This window comes from Antechinus flavipes, chromosome X, assembly GCF_016432865.1.
Source record: "Antechinus flavipes isolate AdamAnt ecotype Samford, QLD, Australia chromosome X, AdamAnt_v2, whole genome shotgun sequence".
In the NCBI taxonomy this organism is placed as follows: Eukaryota; Metazoa; Chordata; class Mammalia; order Dasyuromorphia; family Dasyuridae; genus Antechinus; species Antechinus flavipes.
In genome coordinates this window covers 53,266,675-53,287,214 of record NC_067404.1, presented here as the reverse complement: position 1 = coordinate 53,287,214, position 20,540 = coordinate 53,266,675, and the positions used below count along the sequence as shown (strand labels likewise).

General features: G+C 44.9%; 1 protein-coding gene and 1 long non-coding RNA gene across 4 annotated transcripts in view; one reads left to right on the top strand and one right to left on the bottom strand.

Annotated features, from left to right (window-relative positions):
- Nucleotides 1–20,540, top strand: part of LOC127542729 (uncharacterized) — a 147,806-nt gene that overhangs the window by 66,574 nt on the left and 60,692 nt on the right. For both annotated transcript variants that reach the window (XR_007948805.1, XR_007948804.1), the window contains one exon: nt 12,406–12,519. This is a non-coding gene — a long non-coding RNA (uncharacterized LOC127542729). The remainder of the gene's footprint in view (nt 1–12,405; nt 12,520–20,540) is intronic.
- The window catches only part of LOC127542726 (uncharacterized), a 58,451-nt gene that overhangs the window by 20,079 nt on the left and 17,832 nt on the right, over nt 1–20,540 (bottom strand). The window lies entirely within an intron of this gene.

Below are 20,540 nucleotides of genomic sequence, written 5' to 3'. Positions count from 1 at the left end.
TAGACATGGATCATGGGGGAAACACAAAGTAATCCTACATTTTTGTGTATGCTGACACAAAAATGATGTATGTTCAAACTCCTCTTGTAAGCATACTGTTTGTATGTCCCTCAGCACATCACATAAACTCCTTTTCTCAGCTTCCTTTTCTTTCAGAAGAGGTCTCTGGGTTGGTTAGACTTTATTCCCTCTCTCTTTTCCAATGCTTTTCCAATAGAGAAGGGAAAAATACTTAAGATAGGGTAGAAGCAGATAGAGATAGAGTGGAGGCTAGTCCAGGAGAGAGTCAGAAACAGAAGGTGATGATGGTGTCAAGATATAAAAGGAAGAGATCCTGAAGATAGTGATGCTTTAGTACTTGGAGATACAGCCCTAGAGTCAGGAAGAAGCAGAGCTGAGTCCTGTCATAGAGAGGAAAAAGTCCATTTCATAGCCTAGGATTTGAACCAGGGAGGGTTGGTTTCTCATTTTTCTTCATAAACTCACTGGCTGTATTTATATGGACATGTTAACTTGTTTACACCTAAATTTCATGAGCTTTAAAAAGAAGGGGTTCAATTGATGACCCTGAAGATGTCAGATATCTGTAAACATGCAGAGGAGAGAAAGAGAGAGAGAAATTAAAGAGAAGCAATAGGTTTACAATGAAGAGGAAAACAGAGCAACAGAGCTTGACAAGAGGCAGCAAATATATGTGAGATGGAGAGAGAATTATGGAATATGTTTAGACATATAATTCTGATACTACAAATGAAGGGACAGAAAAAAGGCACACAGAGATCGTTGTGTGAGAGGGCTGGGTGGTACAGTGGATATAGTGATGGGCCTAGTGTCAGGCAGAAATAAATTCAATTTCTGTCAATATCAATAATCCCCAGACATTTACTGGTTCTTTGGTTCTGGGCAAGTTGTGTGACCTCTGTCTCCCTCAGTTGACTGTCTTAGTTTACTGAGTTCTATGAGGTGGCATTAATAGTCCCTCCTTCCCATTGTTATCATGGGAACAAAACACATTAACATTTGTACATTGTACAGCCCAACCTTTACTGCCACTCAGGTTCTTAATCCCTGTTTTGCTTCCTTCCTTCCTAGAAGGAACTCTTCATCAGTGGTGCCTAAGAATACTGTAAGTTCTAAATCTCCAATAACATTGGAGCAATGGGAAAAGGAGAATATACAGAGTGAGAATCAGGTAATAGATTTGTGAGAGCTGAGAGACAGAGGGAAAACATTACAGAGGGCAGAGGATGGGGAGAGCGGGAAAGGGAAGGGAGAATAGGGGATGTAGGGAGATCTTTTTAGAATGTTTCCCAGATAGACACACCCAGAGACAGCGATAGACAGTAATTTAGAGTCTCCTCAGCCTCAGTTTCCTCACCTGTAGAAAGTGGTTTATTTTTTGATCCTGAGATCCTTTGCTTTACAATTAGAATGCTAAGAGTGATGAAAGAAGCTGGAAATGACTAGTATATGTTTTATGGTAGAGACACACAGAGAAATCTTGTTTTAAATGTAGTGATAGGGAGAGATCAAGAGAATGTCCACTAGAGAGGGGGAGATCAAAGGACAGAGTCTTTATAAATGTGTTGAGAATGAGAAGGAAACTGTTGAAGGAGAGCAGAAAGGGAAAGAAGGAGACAGGGGAGAGGAAGAGGCAGAAAGAGAAGGGACAGTTCTGGACAGGGGTACAGAGAGGTTCGGAAGAGACAACTGAGAATACATGGTGACAAAACTCGACAACCTGAAGGGTCCCTCACAGCTGACTCATATGGAGAAAAGAATACGTGAAGCTGAATATAAATAACAGGGTTCAATTTCTTCCCCCTAAAATCAGTGGCTGTTTGGCCCTGGACAAGTCTTTAACTGTCACCACTTCCTCGGCTACAACACGTCCTCTGGGACTAGAAAGGCCGCTCAGTCAGCTTCCAGCTCTCTCAGATTCTGGGCTTGGACAGGACAGAAGGAAAAATTACCTGCCAAGGGGGCAGAGACAGAGGATGGAGATTCAGGGAAATGGCTTCTGGCAGCAAGAGACAAGCAGCTAACTCAGCACCATGGACAGAGCACAGGGAGAGTCAAAGGAAGGGGCCGAGTGAGCCTGTGGGCAGAGAGAGCGGAGGCTACTCCAGTACAGAGAGTCAGAGACAGACACACAGGTGGAGACAGGGAGACTCTGAGAGAGAGAAGACTTCTGGGTAATGGGGAGCTAGAGAGGGAAGATTCCACTGGGAGGGAATGTGAGGGGCAGAAGTCCAGACAACAGGGAGGTATTAGAAAGGTCATTAGAGAGGAAGGGACACCTGGGGAAGGGCTGTGGGGAGGCCACTGGCTACTAAAGATGCAGAGAACCCTGCACCGGACTGCCATAAAATCCAGTCTGAGCCATTTTCAAGCGGAATCAGCCTCAGCAAGTGCCTGAAGTTCTCTCAGTCTCTGTTTTCCCCTCTATCAGTAATAGGGCCTTCAAGGTCCCTTGGAAATCCAAGGAATGATGGAAAGGGCCAATAGAGCCCTCAGTAATTGAATTGGAAGGACAAAGAGAGAGATTTGACAGATCACTGATGAGGGGACAGATCCAAAGGGAATAAAAAGAGAGGGAGAGAATGTGCTGGAGAGGGAGACTGGGAAGGTATAATCTTAAATTTAGGTGAGTTAGAGTGAAAGTGCTGGTATGGAATTGTTGACAGGTTTTGAATCACAAGGGAGTAGAGTAGAGGTAGAGATCCCAAAAGAAGAAGGGACTGGGGAAGGGGAAAGAAGGAAATCATTTGTTAGAGTAGTTACCTTGTGTCAGACGTTGTGCTAAGTGCTTTATAAAGATGGCCACATTTGATCTCTTCATCAGCCCTCTGAAGTAGGTATTACCAATATATTCACTTTGCTCTTTAGAAAACTGAGGCATAGAGAGGTTCTCATCTGCTCAGGGTCACACAGCTTGTAAATGCCTAAGGCTGCATTTGAAACCAGGTCTTCCTGAGTTCCGACCCAGCATTCTGTCTGCTGCACAAGCAGTGTCCCTGGAGCCTGGTTGGCCTGAGTCCAGATATTACCTCCAAAGCTCTTCTATAACTGTGTGTGACATTTCTACTCTCTCAGATCTGGCTCCTTCCTCTCTAAAATAATAACACTGGACTCCAGAACTTCTGAGAATTCATCCAAGATCATATTGGAGCTTCTGGGATTGAAGGAGAAAGAAGAAACTTACCCCTTGGTATTGGTATGAAGGGAGAGAAGGTGAAATACAGCCAGGAGCCTTGTGGGGAGGCCTGAGAAACAGTCAACTAGTGAGTCAAAAGAAAAAGTCAAAAGCAGAGCAAGACCAAAGGGTAGAAAGAGAGAGAGAAGTGAGAGAGACAGGGGGAAGATGGGAAGAGACAGAAAATATAGAGAAAGAAGGGTAGTCTTCTATAATTGGAAAGGGGAGGGAACATGCAGAAAGGCCCTTGAAGAGAGAGATGAAGACAAAAGCATAAGACCAGATGAGAGAGATGAGATGGGGAGACACATAGAAAAAAAGGCAGCTGAGTCATACTGGAAAAGCCAACTAGATGTCACAACAGACAGATCTTTTCCTTGAATTTAGATCAGCATGAGTTTAGCTCTGGACTCAGACACTTTCTCTGTGAGTCTGGGCAAGCACTTCCTCTCTGAGCCTCAGTTTCTACCCCTGCCATGAGAAGTTGTATTTTATCAACAGTAATTCCCTTCCAACTATAAATCTAAGGCCTTGAGTGTGATGGAAGGAGACAGAGTGGAAAAGACCATTGGTCAGGGGAAAGAAAAGGAGATTTGGGGGGGGAAAGGGAAGGCAAGAGTAAAGGAGGAGTAAGGTCCTTGGGGAGACAAAAAGAGAAGCCTGGCATGAAGTATGAATACAGACTGTGAGCCAAGGACTTAGCCAGGGTGGGAGAAAGAAGAAAAAGCATAACTGGAGAAGGAAGAGAGAAAGAAAGGAAGGGAAGAGACCATTTTGGATGAGAGGAGGAAACAGAGGACAGTAAGATCCCTTGGTGGTATAGAAAGAAAAAAGTGAGAGCTCCCTAAACATGGGGAGAAAGAAACAAAGTAAAGTCAGGAATAAAGAAAGAGGAGAGGAAGGAAATAAGGGAGGGAATGCTGGGCAATAGGCTTTGATGCAGAAGCCTGGAGCAGGGCCTAGGAAAGGAGAGGAAGAAAGAAATGGAAAATATCACTTGGGAAAAGGATGACAAGTGACCTTGAGGGAATTAGCTGGTGACAAAAGCAAGGGACAAGAGAGTAGAAAGAAAAGAAAAGCGGGATGCAGAGACAGAGTGAGACAGAGAGACAAAAACATACACACAGACTAAGAGATATTAAAGGGAAAGGACTAATAGAAAGTGAAGAGAACAAGAGGAAAAAAATCACTGAGAAAGAAAAGGGAAACAGAAGAAACTGAGGTCGGGAGTAAGAGAAGAGAGCAGGAAGATACCACAGAAGAAGGGAGAAGGCCTGAGACTATGAGGAGGGACTGATATGGATAGAGGGAGAGGAACAAAGAGTTATACACATTGGATACTAAAGAAGAGAAAAGAAACAAGAGACACTTGGAGAAGGGAATGAGAGAAAAGGAAGAGAGCACAGGGGATGGGGGGAAAGGACAATAGCACACAACCAGAGTGAAAAAAAAGAAAAGAATTAATTGAACGGGGGAATGAAGGACAGTGAAAGGCAAGGGACCACTGATTACAGAGAAGAGAGAGAAAGAAGGCAGGGCCTGGGAAAAGGCTACAGAAGAGGATATAGGAAGTGGCAGGGGGCTGAGAAGGAAGATACCATGGCAGGAGGCTGCCATGGGGAGAAATAAAGGGACAAAAGCACTGGTTAGCAAAAAGGAGAGAAAGAAAGAAGGAAGGTTCTATTGTAAACAGGACTGGGGAGAGACAAGAGGAATAGATAAGGGAGGACAGTTATGAGGGGAGAAAAAATTACAATTAGGGAGCAGAGAAAAAGATGGGAAGAAAGGAATGCACTATTTGAGTGAAAAAAGGAAAGGAAAACGGGGATCAAGAAAAGGAGAAAACATGCATAGAGGATGCTTGTAGATCTGGGGGAAATACAGAGAAGACAGCAGAATGTGTTTGTGGGTGAGAGAGTAAAGGAAGAAAACACTGCTAAGGGGAGAGTGCTAGGGACAGGAGGGAAGAGCAGCAGGGATAAAGGAGCAGGGCCTGAGGATGGACAGGAGGCAGCAAGGGCTCAGTGTGAGTCAGACCTGACACTCCCTGTCTGGTGATAGAAGAGTCCAAGTAGAGGGAGGAGAGGGAGAAAAGAAAGATGAGACCAAGGAAGAGAGAGCTGGGGCCGGAGGGAGGGGCCGTGCTGGACAGAGCCATGGGCTGGGGGTCAGGACAGGCTGAAGTGGAGGCTGCCTCACAAACGTAGAACTCTGTGACCCTGAGAAAGGCACTTAGCACCTGCTTTAAACCTCAGCTTCTTCTCTTAAATGATGAACATGAACCAAACATTTTTTACTTATGTTCACTCTTTAAAATCCTATTGTTGAATGAGAAAGAAGAGAAAATACTCGGAGAGAAAGTTGTAGTTACAAAGGAAATTGCATTAGAGACAGACAGAGACAGAGAAAAGCAGAAAGTAAGAGTCGAGGGGTAGGGACCACAGAGACTTGGGAGCGTAATGTTGGAGGGTGAGGCAGCTGGTTCTCCCAGTGGGTGCTTGGGGTCAGGAGGACCCGAGTTCAAGTGTTAGGAACAATCCTACTTATTCGATGTCCAGGAGCAGCTCCGTTTAATAGATTAAGCTTCAGTTTTTTCAATGTGAGACTCAGTTCACTGTCATGGTCCCTTCCAGCTGGAAACTTTTGATGTATCAGTGATAGAAAGGGGGAAAAAGGTTCTGTGGCCTTGCTCTGGTGCCTCGAAAGCAGAGTGCAAAAGCTGCCAAAGTGTCCTGGGGAAAGGAGACAGGAAGAAGGAGCAGGACAAGCTCCATTGAGTACAAAGGAGAGGGGGAGAAGGAAAGAGGTGGGAAAACAGAAGATGGGGGGGATAAGGAGGGAAGAGCACTTGGAGGGGGCCAGTTTGGGAGGGACAGTCAGAGAGAGATAAAGAGCAAAGGAAAAGATTTTTTGGTAATTGGAGATGGAGAGTGGGAAGTTACCACTTTGGAGGGTGGGAGAGGAAGGAGAGGAGGGAGGTAAAGGACCCAGTGGGGGCAAGGAGGGAGCTCATTGTCAGAACACATAGAAGGTTTTAAGTGGGTCCAATCACCCTGATTTAGCACCATGCTCCTGAAAATTAAGAGTTGGTTAAGACACTTAACATTTTTCATTGAATTTCCTCTTCTAAAAAAGATGGAAATGTAGTTGGCCCCTCTGGGCTCTTCGAGGTGGATGATCCTCTCAGTGATAAATAGAGGGAGCAACAGGGAGGGGGGAAGCCCGTGGAAGGGAATGGGCAGCAAAGAGAGTTAGTGGGGAAGAGAACCAGCAAAAAGCCCACTAGGCAAGGATAGTGGGAGAGAGAGAAAGTAAGTCTCCAACAAGCAGAGTATGGTAAGTACAGGTAAAGTACTCAAAATCTGCTTGTAACCTTACTGGCTGTTTGGTCCTCAGCACATCACATAAACTCTGCAGCTCAGTTTTATTTTCTTTCTTCCATAGATGTGTGTGGATATCTCAGGTCCATTCCAACTCTCTAATATTTTATGATTTTCTAAGAGAGAAGGGGAAAACAATTTGATGTACGGGTAGAGGAAGAGGGATTGAGATTGAAGGGAAAGGCTTTTGAGGAAGGAAGTCAAATGCTGGGAACTGAATAGCCTGTAGAGAGGAAAGAGTCAAAGGAAGGGGCCAAGCAAGGATGTGGGGACACAGAGAGGAGGCTAGTCCAGCAGGCAGAGAGGGAGACAGAGACACAGGTGGATTTCACACAGGAGAAGCAGAGATTTTCAGAGAGAGAAGGTTCCTTGGCAATGAAAGAGCCAGAGAGGGAAGAGAACAGTGTCAAGGAAGCAGATCTTTATGACCATGGGAGACTAAGTAAACCAAGCAAGGACCAAAGAGAAAGGGACAGTGAAGATTGCCTGGGGTAGGCAACTGGTAATCTATGATAGAGAGAGCAAAGAACTTAAGATCAGATCATACCTCAGACCTTTTCATGCATGAATTTGTTTCAGGAAGACATTGAAGGTCTGTCAGGCTCAGCTTCCTCCTCTGTAAGATATTTGTGGGATGCTCTGATGACCTTTAAGGTCCAAAGGAGGAATTGTGGAAAGAAGAAAGAAATCCCCTTGGAGGATTGAGAGGGGAGGAGAAATTGAGCATTAAAATACCTTTGAGTAGAGGAAAGACATAGGGAATGGCCAGAGGAGGAAAGAAATGGTTGGAGAGGAGAAAAGGAGGGGGCCATTTCTAATGGAGATAAGACAGAGATGAAAATGCCTCAGCTCAAATGCAATATTGTTGATTGTGATTTTGAAAGACAAGAAAGAGAAGAAGAAGAGGGAGAGATCTAAAAGGAAGAAAATATGCTTTGCAAATACTGTCTCATTTGATACCTAGGACGGGCCCATGCAGCTGCTTATATGGTCCCTATTTAATAATTTAGGCAAAAAGTACTTTGAGGTTGTGACTAGTCCAGGATCACTCAGTAAGAAATATCCAAAATTTAATTTGAACTTGCATCTGACAAACTCCAGGCCCAGCACTCTTTCCAATGCCCCGGCCATGTCCCTGGAGCCTAGATGATTTGAGTGCAGATCCTACTCTCCACTCTGCCTCTATAACTCTATGCAGATCTCTGTCACTCTCTCAGTCTCCAATTACTTCTCTGTTAAATGTTGAGATTATATGTAGAAGCCTGTGAGTAATTGTCCAAAACTCAATCTGTGACTGAAAGAGAAAGAAGAAACATGTAACTTAGCATTGGGCTAGAGGGAGGGAGCGTGAAATAGAAACAAGAGGATTGTAGGGAAGTCAGAGAAATGGAGGGAGTAGAGTAGTGTGGAAAGAGGAGAGACAGAAAGGGAAAGGGAAGGGATGGCAATGGATTTCAGGGAGAGACAGACCAAAGGGTAGAAGGAGACAGAGAACTGAGAGAAAAAGGGGGAAGGGAGACAGGGACAGAGAGAGATAAAGACAAACACAGAAGTAGAGATAGAGAAAGAAAATTAATATAGAAAGAATCTGTATCTTGAAAGGAGAGGAGAATGAAGGAAGGCCATTGTGGAGAGAGTTGATAGACATATCTAAGATCATTAGAAAGGGAGATTGTGAAGGGAAAGTGATAGCAGGTGGTACAAAGAGATCTCATTACAAGTTTAAGAAGATGGAATCAGAGAGACAGTGATAGACTGTAACTTCAAGTTTCTGAATTTCAGGTTCCTCCCCTGAAGAAAGTAATTGTATTTCATGGCCTTGAGGTCCTTTCCATCTCTAAATCTTTAATTTTATGAGTGATGAATGGTCAAAAACACTTGGGTGAAAAAGGTATACATAGTTCCAGGTACCATGTATACATGCAGATGTGGCAGAGGAGACAAAGGGAATAATATACTAAACATGGGAGCTAACTTGAGAAACATGGATGGGAGAGACACCCCACACTAGGGAGGAATATCTTTAGGCAGAAAGGAAAGAGACTATTGGCCAAAGAGAATGTATCATATATTGGAACTGAAGAAATTGTGTAGGGCCTAGGAGCAAGAAGAAGGGTCCAGTGGAAAAGACATCTTGGGAAAGGGACCTCTGGGCAGGTGGAGATTAAGGACAAAAAGAAACAGAGAAACAGAAAGAGAAGTATTATATTAGGAAAGGACTAGAAGGGAGAGAGGAGAGAAGAGAAGAAGGTGGAAGAAATCACTGGGAAAGGAAAGAGGGGAAACAAAAGGAGGAAATATGGGGAATAAAGGCAGGGAGAAAGAAGATACTACTAAAGTAAGGGGAAGAACGAGTGAGAAAATGAGAAGGGCCTGGTTGGCATAGAAAAGGGATAAAATGAAAAGAAGTACTACGTATTAAGAAGAGTAAAAGAGGGAAGAAATCATTTGACAAGTTATGGCGGTGGCAGGAAAAGAAAGGGAACTTAGAGGATGTGCTAGTAAGTAAAAAAGCAAAAAAAAAAAGATCGAGGGAAATTGATAAGGAGAAACAGTGTTGGGGAGGGAGGAGACAATGTAAAGGAGCAACTCCTTGATTAAAGGAGAAAGAATGAAGGGAGAGACCATAGTATAAGAAGTGGGGAAAGAAAAAGGGAAAGAACGACTGATGAGGAAGAAGAGGGAGAGAGCCACTGGGAAAGGACCACTGGAAAAAGTGGAGAGGGGAGATACAAAGGGAAGGAACCATGGAGCATAGAGATGGAGGGAGAAGGAAGGTACCATTAGCGAGAGGAGACAAAGCTGAGAAACCCAGGTGACAGGAAGAAGTAGAGAGAAAGGGCCAATGGGAAAAGAGGAGAGAGGAAATAGATAGGGAAGATACCATGGAAGATAAGGATGGAGGGAGATGGAAAGTACCATTAAGGAGGGCAGACAAAGCTGAGAAATAAATGGAAGGAAGCCCTGGAGATGGGAGCAAAGTGACAAAGGAAACAGAATAGTGGGATCTGGGATGGAGAAAAGGGAAAAAGCAAGTGAAGAGAACATTGTGAACCCCTGGGAGAAATACAGAAAAGAAAGCAGAGAGTGTCTGTGGGAGGACAGACAATGGCTGCAGAGCAAAAGAAGAAAGTACTTGCTAAGGGGGGAGTGCTGGGGACAAGTCTGGGCCCTGTGCTGACTGTGCAGTGAGACAGGAGGGAAAAAGCAGCAGGGCCCGAGGATGCTCTGAGGCAACAAGTGCTCACAGTGGATCGGATGGTCAGGGAAAGGGAGGGGGATTTTAAATCTATACCTGACAGTCACAGGCTGGTGATGGAAGGGTCCAAATGGAGGGAGGAAAGGGAGAAAAAGCATGAGACCAATGAGGAGAGAGCTGGAGCCAAAGGAGCCGAGAGGGGTCATGCAGGAGAGAGCCATGGGCTGAGGATCTGGACAGACTGAAGCAGAGGCTGCCTCACAAACTCAGAGATGTGTGACCCTGCACAAGGCACTTAGCACCTGCTTTAAATCTCAGTGTCTTCTGCCTTAAAAAGATGCTCTGGATCTTAAAGGCTTTTAATGCTGTGCTTTTATGAGAAATAAGGAAAGTCCGAGGATTGGGGGTAAGGAGAGAAAAGCAGTTAGTAAGCAGACTCCATTAAAGAGACAGACAAAAGCACAGAAAGAGCGACAAAGGTAGAGACATCAAAAAGGACCACAGAGAACTGGGAGAGTGATGGTGGGGAGGGGTGAGGCAGCTGGTTCTCCTAATGGGTAAACACGGGGCTTGGAGGCAGGAGCACCTGAATTCCAGGGCTGACTTATAAGTTTCCTTGCTCCCTCCCTCTCTCTCCTTCAAGAGATCCTTGAACACAAGATACTGGAATAAGATCAGGAGGAGGAAGAAGGGGAGAGACACAGTGACAGACACTGACAATAAGAGGACACTTAGCCAGTTACAAACACATTGGATAGGGCTTAGAGTCAGCTGGAGGAGATCACAAGTGATGCTGAGGGACATTATGGAAAAAGAATTGTTATTATAGGGGAGGTAGTAGATGACACAGTAGGATGAACCATCATTGTCCTCCTTTTTTTCTGAGGCAACAGAGGTAAAGTGACTTGTCCAGAGTCACATAGCTGAGAAGTGTTAAATGTTTGAAGCTGGATTTGACCTCAGCTCCTTCTGAATTCAGGCTCTGTGTGCTATGTACTGAGCCATCTAGCTGCCCCTCGCCCTTTATTCTCATTCATTTTCAGCTGACTTCAAAACTGAACTTGATAATGTCTAGGTGAGCCAGTCGCCTAATGTCCCTCAGGCCTCTCTCTGAGCCAGGTGTGCTGGGATGTGGCCTCCACCAGTTCCTTCCCCTTGAGGTTTGCGATTGTAGGAGGAAGAGTGATGGATCCCCACAGGCAGGATGGATCAGGACAGAACAGCCAGTGGGAAGAGGCCACTGAGTGAGGAGACAGACAAGGAGGAAGCGTACCAGGTGTGGGTAGAGCAACACAGAGGACTCAGGTGGGGAAGAGAATAAGTGAAGCCGAATATAAATAACAGAATTTCTATTAGTGGCTGTTTGGCCCTGGACAAATTTTTAACTGTCACCACTTCCTCGGCTACAATGAGTCCTCTGGGACTAGAATGGCCACTCAGTCAGCTTCCAGCTCTCTCAGATTCTGGACTTGGACAGGAGAGAAGGAAAGATTACCTGCCATGGGGGCAAAGGATGGAGATTCAGGGAAAGGGCTTCTTGCAGCAAGAGACATGCAGCTAACTCAGTACCATGGACAGAGCACAGGGAGCATCAAAGGAAGGGGCCGAGTGAGCCTGTGGGCAGAGAGAGCGGAGGCTACTCTAGTACAGAGAGTCAGAGACAGACACAGGTGGAGACAGGGAGACTCTGAGAGAGAGAAGACTTCTTGGTAATGGGGAGCTAGACAGGGAAGAGACCAATGGGCGGGAATGTGAGGGGCAGAAGTCCAGACAACAGGGAGGGATTAGAAGGAAGTCATGAAAGAGGAAGGGACACCTGGGGAAGGGCTGGGGGGAGGCCACTGGCTACTAAAGATGCAGAGAACACTGCACTGGAATGCAGTTAATCCAGCCTGAGACATCTTCAAGCTGAATCAGCCTCAGCAAGTCCCTGAAGGTCTCTCAGTCTCTGTTTTCCCCTCTATCAGATGTTGCAGGGTTGCATTTGGGGGCCTCTAAGGTCCCTTGGAAGTACAAGGAAAGATGGAAAGGGCAAATAAAGCCCTCAGTAATTGAACTGGAAGGAGAAAGAGAGAGATTTAGCAAATCATTGAAGAGGGGAGAAGTACAAAAGGAATAGAGAGAGAGGGAGAAAAAGTGCTGGAGAGGGAGGGGGAGAAGGAATGATTTGACAGTGTATATGAGATAGAGAGAAAGTGTTACTACAGAAGTGTTGAAAGAGGTTTTGAATCACAAGTGAGAAGAGTAGAGGCAGAGATCCCAAAAGAAGAAGCAAATGGGGAAGGGGAAAGAAGGAAATCATTTGTTAGAGTAATTACCTTGTGTCAGATGTTGTGCTGAGTGCTTTACCAAAATGGTCACATTTGATCTCTTCATCAGCCCTCTGAAGTAGGTTTAATCAGTATAATAATTTTGTCCTTCAGAAAACTGAGGAACAGGGAGGTTCTTGTTTGCTCAGCGTCACACAGCTTATAAATGTGTATGGCTGGATTGGAAACCAGTCTTCCTGAGTTCCGACCCAGCATTCTGTCTGCTGCACAAGCAGTGTCCCTGGAGCCTGGTTGGCCTGAGTCCAGATACTACCTCCAAAGCTATTTTATTACTCTTATGCATCATTTCTACTCTCTCAGATCCAGCATCTTCCCCTCTAAAATGGTAAATTTGGACTCCAGAACCTCTGAGGATTCATCCAAGATCATATCGGAGCTTCTGGGATTTAAGGAGAAAGAAGACTCATACCACAGGTATTGGGATGGAGAGAGAAAATGAAATACAGTGAAGAGCTTTATGGGGAGGCCTGAGAAACAGTCAACTAGTGAGTAAAGACTCAATAGAGAAAGTCAAAAGCAGAGCAACACCAAAGGGCAGAAAACCAGAAGGAAGTCAGAGAGACGGGGAAGATGGGAAGAGACAGAAAATATAGAGAAAGGCAGGATAGTCTTCTATAATTGGAAAGGGGAGGGAAAATGAAGAAAAGCCATTGAGGAGAGAGATAAAGACAAAAGCCTAAGAATAGATGAGAGAGATGAGATGGGGAGACACATAGAAAAAAGGTAACTGAGTCATACTGGAAAAGCCAACTAGATGTCACAACAGACAGACCTTTTCCTTGAATTCAGATCTGCATGAGTTTAGCTCTGGACTCAGACACTTTCTCTGTGAGTCTGGACAAGCACTTCCTCTCTGAGCCTCAGTTTCTACCCCTGCCATGACAAGTTGTATTTTATCAACAGTAATTCCCTTCCAACTATAAATCTAAGGCCTTGAGTGTGATGGAAGGAGACAGAGTGGAAAAGACCATTGGTCAGGGGAAAGAAAAGGAGATTTGGGGGGGAAAGGGAAGGCAAGAGTAAAGGAGGAGTAAGGTCCTTGGGGAGAGACAATGAGAAAATCCTATCAGAAAGCATGAATAAAGAGTACGAGCCCAGGATTTAGGCAGTGTCGGGGAAGGAAAAAAAATAACAGGACAAGCAAGAAAGAAAGAAAGAGAGGGAGGGAAGGGACCATTTTGGATGAGAGGAGGAAACAGAGGAAGGAGGAAAGTAGGATGCCCTGGTGCCATAGAAAGACAAAGGTGGGAGCTCTCTAAACATGGGGAGAAAGAAACAAAATAAAGTCAGCACTAGAAAAGGAAGAGAGTGAGGAAATAAAGGAGGAGATGCAAGGTCACAGTCTGAAGCAGAAGCCAAGAAGGAGTTCTGCAAAGCCTAGGAGAATGGAGGTGCAGAAACAAATGGAAAATATCACTTGGGAAAAGGATGGGAAGGGACCTTTAGGGAACTACCTGGTCACAAAAACAAGGGACAAGAGTAGAAAGAAATGACAAAAGGGGTGCAGAGACAGAGAGACAGAAACACACACAGAAAGACAGATATTAAAGGGAAAGGACCACTAGAAATAGAAGAGGGATAAGAGGGAAGGTATCAGTGAGAAAGAAAAGGGAAACAAAAGGAACTGAATACAAAAATAAGAGAAGGGAGCAGGAAGCTACCACAAAAGGTGTGAGACTATGAGAAGGGACTGATATAGATAGGCAGGGGACAAAGATATAATTATTGAGCAATAAAGAGGGGAAAAAACAAGAGACACTTGGGAAAGGGAATGAGACAAAAGGAAGAACGCACAGGGGATGGGGGGAAAGAATGATTGCATTCAAAGGGAGTCAGAAACTGAATAGAATTTACTATGATGGGGAGGGAAGGGAGAGTGAAAGGCAAGGGACCACTGATTACAGCAAAGAGAGAGAAAAAGAAGGCAGGGCCTGGGAAAAGGATATAGAAGAGGATATAGGAAGTGACAGGGGGCTGAGAAGGAAGATACTATTAGGGAAGCTGCCATGGGGAGAAATAAAGGAACAAAAGCACTGGTTAGGAAAAAGGAGAGAAAAAAAGAAGGAAGCTTCTATTGTAAACAGGACTGGGGAGAGACAAGAGGAATAGATAATGGAGGACAGTTATGAGGGGAGGAACATTTACCATTAGGGAGCAGAGAAAAAGATGAGAAAAAAAGGAATACACCATTTGAATGACAAAAGGAAAGGAAAACAGGGATCAAGAAAAGGAGAAAACATGCATAGAGGATGCTTGTAGATCTGGGGGAAATACAGAGAAGACAGCAGAATGTGTTTGTGGGTGAGAGAGTAAAGGAAGAAAACACTGCTAAGGGGAGAGTGTTAGGGACAGGCCCGGGCCCTGTGCTGACTGTCCAGTGTAACAGGAGGGAAGAGCAGCAGGGATAAAGGAGCAGGGCCTGAGGATGGACAGGAGGCAGCAAGGGCTCAGTGTGAGTCAGACCTGACACTCCCTGTCTGGTGATAGAAGAGTCCAAGTAGAGGGAGGAGAGGGAGAAAAGAAAGATGAGACCAAGGAAGAGAGAGCTGGGGCCGGAGGGAGGGGCCGTGCTGGACAGAGCCATGGGCTGGGGGTCAGGACAGGCTGAAGTGGAGGCTGCCTCACAAACGTAGAACTCTGTGACCCTGAGAAAGGCACTTAGCACCTGCTTTAAACCTCAGCTTCTTCTCTTAAATGATGAACATGAACCAAACATTTTTTACTTATGTTCACCCTTTAAAATCCTATTGTTGAATGAGAAAGAAGAGAAAATACTCGGAGAGAAAGTTGTAGTTACAAAGGAAATTGCATTAGAGACAGACAGAGACAGAGACAAGCAGAAAAAAAGAGTCGAGGGGTAGGGACCACAGAGACTTGGGAGCGTGACGTTGGAGGGTGAGGCAGCTGGTTCTCCCAGTGGGTGTTTGGGGTCAGGAGAACCTGAGTTCAAGTGCTAGGAACAATCCTACTTGTTCCATTCCAGGAGCAGCGCCGTTTAATGGACTAAGCTTCAGATTTTTCAATGTGAGACTCAGTTCACTGTCACAGTCCCTTCCACCTGGAAACTTCTAATCTGTGTAGCAGAAAGGGGAAAAAAGGTTCTGTGGCCTTGCTCTGATGCTTGCAAATTAGAGTGTAAAAGCTACCAAAGTGTCCTGGGGAAAGGAGACAGGAAGAAGGAGCAGGACAAGCTCCATTGAGTACAAAGGAGAGGGGGAGAAGGAAAGGGTTGGACAACAGGAGATGGGGGGGGGAAGATGGAAGGAAGAGCACTTGGAGGGGCCAATTTGGAAGGGACAGTCAGAGAGAGATAAAGAGAAAGGGAAAATATTTTTTGCTAATTGTTGATGGAGAGTGGGAAGTTACCACTTTGGAGGCTGGGAGAGGAAGGAGAGAAGGGAGGTAAGGACCCAGTAGGGGCTAGGAGGGAGCTCATTGCCAGAACACATGAAAGGTTTTACTTAGGTTGAATCACTTTTACATAGGACTTTGATCCTAAATATTAAGAGCTGGTCAAGTCACTTATCTTTTTTTCACTTTGAATTTCCTCCCCTAAAAAAGATGGAAATATAGTTGGCCACTCTGGGCTCTTCCAGATAGATGATCCTCTCAGTGATGAAGAGAGGGAGCAATGGGTTTTTTTGGGGGAGGCCCATGGAAGTGAATGGGCAGGAAAGAGAGTTAGTGGGGAAGAGACCAAGCAAAAGGCCCACGCGGCCTGGATGGTGGGAGACAGAGAAAGGTAAGGGTCCAACAACCAGAGTAAGGTAAGTAGAGGGAAAGTGCTGCAGCTCTGCTTGTAGCCTTACTGGCTGTTTGGGCCTCAGCATGTCACATAAACTCTGCAGCTCAGGTTCCTTTTCTCTCAATAGATGTGTTTGGACTGCATGGACACTCAGATCCATTCCAACTCTCTAAGACTTCATACTTTTCCAAAAGAGAAGGGGAAAACAACCTGATATAAGGGTAGAGACAGAGAGAACAAGATTAAACAGAGTCTTTTGAGGAAGAAAGACAAACGTTGGGAACTGAATAGCCTGTAGAGAGGAAAGAGTCAGAGGGAGGGGCCAAGCAAGTATGTGGGGACACAGAGAGGAGGCTAGTCCAGCAGGCAGAGAGGGAGACAGAGACACAGGTGGATTCCACCCAGGAGAATCAGAGATTGTCAGAGAGAGAAGATTCCTTGGCAATGAAAGAGCCAGAGAGGGAAGAGAACAGTGTCAAGGAAGCAGATCTTTATGACCATGGGGGACTAAGTAAACCAAGCAAGGACCAAAGAGAAAGGGACAGTGAAGATTGCCTGGGGTAGGCAAAAGGCAATTAATGATGGAGAGAGCAAAGCACTTGAGATCAGATCATACCTCAGACCTTTTCATTCATGAATTTGTTTCAGGAAGACATTGAAGGTCTGTCAGGCTCAGCTTCCTCCTCTGTAAGATATTTGTGGGATGCTCTGATGACCTTTATGGTCCCTTCCAGCTTTACAATCCTAAGACAGATAGAAAGGAGAAAAAAATCCCCTTGGAGGATTGAGATGGGAGGACAAATTGAGCATTAAAAGATCTCTGAGTAGGGGAGAAACACAGGGAATGGCCAGAGTGGGAGAGAAAGTGTTGGAAAGGAGGAAAAGAAGGGGACGATTTACAATGGAGATAAGCAGAGATGAAAAGTGCTACTGCAAAACTGTTGACTGTGATTTTGAAAGACAAGAGAGGGAAGTAGAGGGAAAGAGCTAAAAGGAAGAAAATATTCTTTGCAAACACTGTGTCACTTGATACCTAGGACAGCTCCATGCAGCTGGATCTATAGTCCCCATTTTATACTTACAGCAAAAAATACAGTGAGAGTGTGACTAGCCCAGGTTCACTCAGTAAGAAATATCTAAAGTTTAATTTGAACTCAGGTCTGACAAACTTCAGGCCCAGCACTCTTTCCGATGCACAGGCCATGTCCCTGGAGCCTAGATGATTTGAGTCCAGATCCTACTCTCCACTCTGCCTCTATAACTCTATGCAGATCTCTGTCACTCTCCCAGTTTCCAATTACTTCTCTGTTAAATATTGAGATTATATGTAGAAGCCTATGAGTAATTATCCAAAACTCAATCTGTGAGTGAAAAAAAATGTAACTTAGCATTAGGATAGAGGGAGAGAGTGTGAAATAGAGACAAGAGGGTTGTAGAGTAGTCAGAGAAATGGAGGGAGTAGAGTAGTGTAGAGAGAAGAGAGGAAGAAAGTGAAAAAGATGGGATGCTAATGGATTGCAGGGAGACAGGGACCAAAGGGTAGAAGGAGGCAGAGAAGTGAGAGAAAGGGGGGAGAGAGAGAGAGAGAGAGAGAGAGAGAGAGCGAGAGAGCGAGAGCAAAATAATATACAAGGATCTTTAATTAAAAGGAGAGGGAGAGACTTGATAGACATATCTGAGGTCATAAGAAAGGGAGATTATGAAAGGAAAGTGACAGCAGGCAATACAAAGAGATCTCACTGCAAGTTTAGGAAGTTGGAAACAGAGAGACTCTGATAGACAGTAACTTAGACTTTCTTAGTCTCAGTTTAATCCCCTGAAGAAAGTAATTGTATTTCATGGCCTTGAGGTCCTTTGCATCTCTAAATCCATAATCCTATGTGTGATGAATGGTCAAAAACACTATTTCATATATGTTCTGTCCCTTCCAATTATACATGTATGATTTCATGAGTGATGGAAGAAGATAATGGAGAAAAGACCACTGTTCAGGGGAAAGAGGAAGAGACCACTGAGGAGGGAGGAGTAAGAGGGGATTTACTGGATCTCTGGGGAGAGAGAAAGAGAAAAGGCCACCAAGATATATGGCAGACGAGTGTCACCAGCACAGTTGAGGTAATGAAGGAAGAGAAAACGCTGTTTGGGTGAAAAAGGAAGGAAAGAGAAAAGAGAAGGAGCCATTTTGGATGTGAGAAGAAGGAAGAATTGATTAAGATCAGATGTGGCAGAGGACACAAAGGGAATAATGTACTAAAGATGTGAGGGAGAGAAACCCCACAATAGGGAGGAATATCTTTAGGCAGAAAGGAAAGAAACTATTGGCCAAAGAGAATGTATCATACATTGGAACTGAAGAAATTGTGTGGGGCCTAGGAGCAAGAAGAAGGGTCCAGTTTAAAAGACATCTTGGGAAAGAGTCCTCTGGGCAGGTGGAGATTAAGGAGAAAGAGAGACAGAATGAGAGACAAAAAGATACAGAGAAACAGAAAAAGAAGTATTAGGAAAGGAATAGAAGAGACAGAGGACAGAACAAGATGGAAGGGATCACTGGGAAAGGAAGGAGGGGAGATAAAAGGAGGAAATACGGGGAATAAAGGGAGGAAGAATGGAGGCACCTATTAAAATAAGAGGAAGAAGGAGTGAGAAAATGAGAAGGGCCTAGTTGGCATAGAAAGGGGATAAAATGAAAAAAACAAACAAACACTATATATTAGGAAGAGAAAAAGAGAGAAGAAATCATTAGAAACGTTATGGGAGTGGCAGGAAGACAAAGGGAACTTAGAGGATGTAGTGGTTCTCAAAGTATTGTCTAGAGAATCCTGGGGGTCTCTGAAACCCTTTTAGAGGGTCTACAAATTCAAAAATAGTTTTTATTTCCAATATGGTAAATGTCTATAAATATAATCCAGATAAACAAGATTTGAGAGATCCTCAATAATTTTTAATAGGATAAAGATGCTGAAAACCAAAGTTTGAGAACCACTGAACAACTTATTAGCAGCTAGTAAGTAAAAAAGCAAAGAAGAGGTTGAGAGAAATTGAGAAGGAGCAACAGTGTTGGGGAGGGAGGAGACAATGTAAAGGAACAGCTCATTGATTAGAGAAAAGGAGAAAGAATGAAGGGAGAGACCATTGTGTAAGAAGTGGGGAAAGAAAAAGGGAAAGAACGACTGATGAGGAAGAAGAGGGAGAGAGCCACTGGGAAAGGACCACTGGAAAAACTGGAGAGGGGAGATACACAGGAAAGGAACCATAAAGCACAGAGATGGAGGGAGAAGGAAGGTACCATTAGGGAGGGGAGACAAAGCTGAGAAACCCAGGTGACAGAAAGAAGTAGAGAGAAAGGGCCAATGGGAAAAGAGGAGAGAGGAAATAGATAGGGAAGATACCACTGATGATGGGGATGGAGGGAGAAGGAAGGTACCATTAGGGAGGGGAGACTAAACTGAGAAACCCAGGTGACAGGAAGAAGTAGAGAGAAAGGGCCAATGGGAAAAGAGGAGAGAGGAAATAGAAAGGGAAGATACCATGGAAGATAGGGATGGAGGGAGATGGAAAGTACCATTAAGGAGGGGAAACAAAGCTGAGGAATAAATGAAAGGAAGCCCAGGAAGTGGGGGCAAATTAATAAAGGAAGAGAATAGTGGGAAATGGGATGGAGCAAAGGGAAAAAGCAAGTGAAGAGAACATTGTGAACACCTGGGGAAATACATAGAAGAAAGCAAAATGTGTCTCTGGGAGGATAGCAAATGGCTGCAGAGCAAAGGAAGGAAGCACTTGCTAAGGGAGGAGTGCTGGGAACAGGCCTGGGTCCTGTGCAGACTGTGCAGTGAGAGGGATAAAGCAGCAGGGCCCGAGGATGCTCTGAGGCAACAAGGGCTCACAATGGACTGGATTGCCAGGGACAGGGAGGGCAATTTTAAATCTATGCCTGATACTCACAGGCTGGTGATGGAAGGGTCCAAGTGGAGGGAGGAAAGGGAGAAAAAGCATGAGACCAATGAGAAGAGAGCTGGAGCCGGAGGGAGGGGCTGTACTGGACAGAGCCATGGGCTGGGGGTCAGGACAGGCTGAAGTGGAGGCTGCCTCACAAACTCAGAGATGTGTGACCTTGCACAAGGCACTTGGCACCTCCTTTAAACCTTAGTTTCTTCTACTTGTAAATGATGCTCTTGATCTCAAAGGCTTTTAATGCTGCGCTTTTATGGAAAAGAGGAAAGTCTGAGCATAGGGTGGGAGGAGAGAAAAATAGTAGCCAAACTCCATTAAAGAGACAGACAAAAGCCCAGAAAGAGTAACAAGGACAGAGAGAGACATCAGGAAGAGACCAGAGAAGTAGGAGCATGATGGTGGGGGGTGAGGCAGCTGGTTCTCCTGCTAGGTAAATCATGGGGCCTGGAGTCAGGAGGATCTGAATTCTAGGGCTGACTTATAAGCATCCTTGCTCCCATCATAGAATCAGTTCTCCTTATATGTCTAATCATTGGTTTCTTCAGGGTTAGCATAAATTTCCCTTACTTTTTTCCCTCTCTATGTCAGGGATCCTATAAGTGACAGAAAAAGAAGGAAAAGGCTAAGTGAGCTTGCTGTGGTAGCAGAGAGCTGCCAGAGGCTTCTGTGGAGTGCGATCAAGGAGACGCAGCAGGACAAGGCCCACTTTGTACAAAGGAAAGGGGGAGGACAAAAAAGA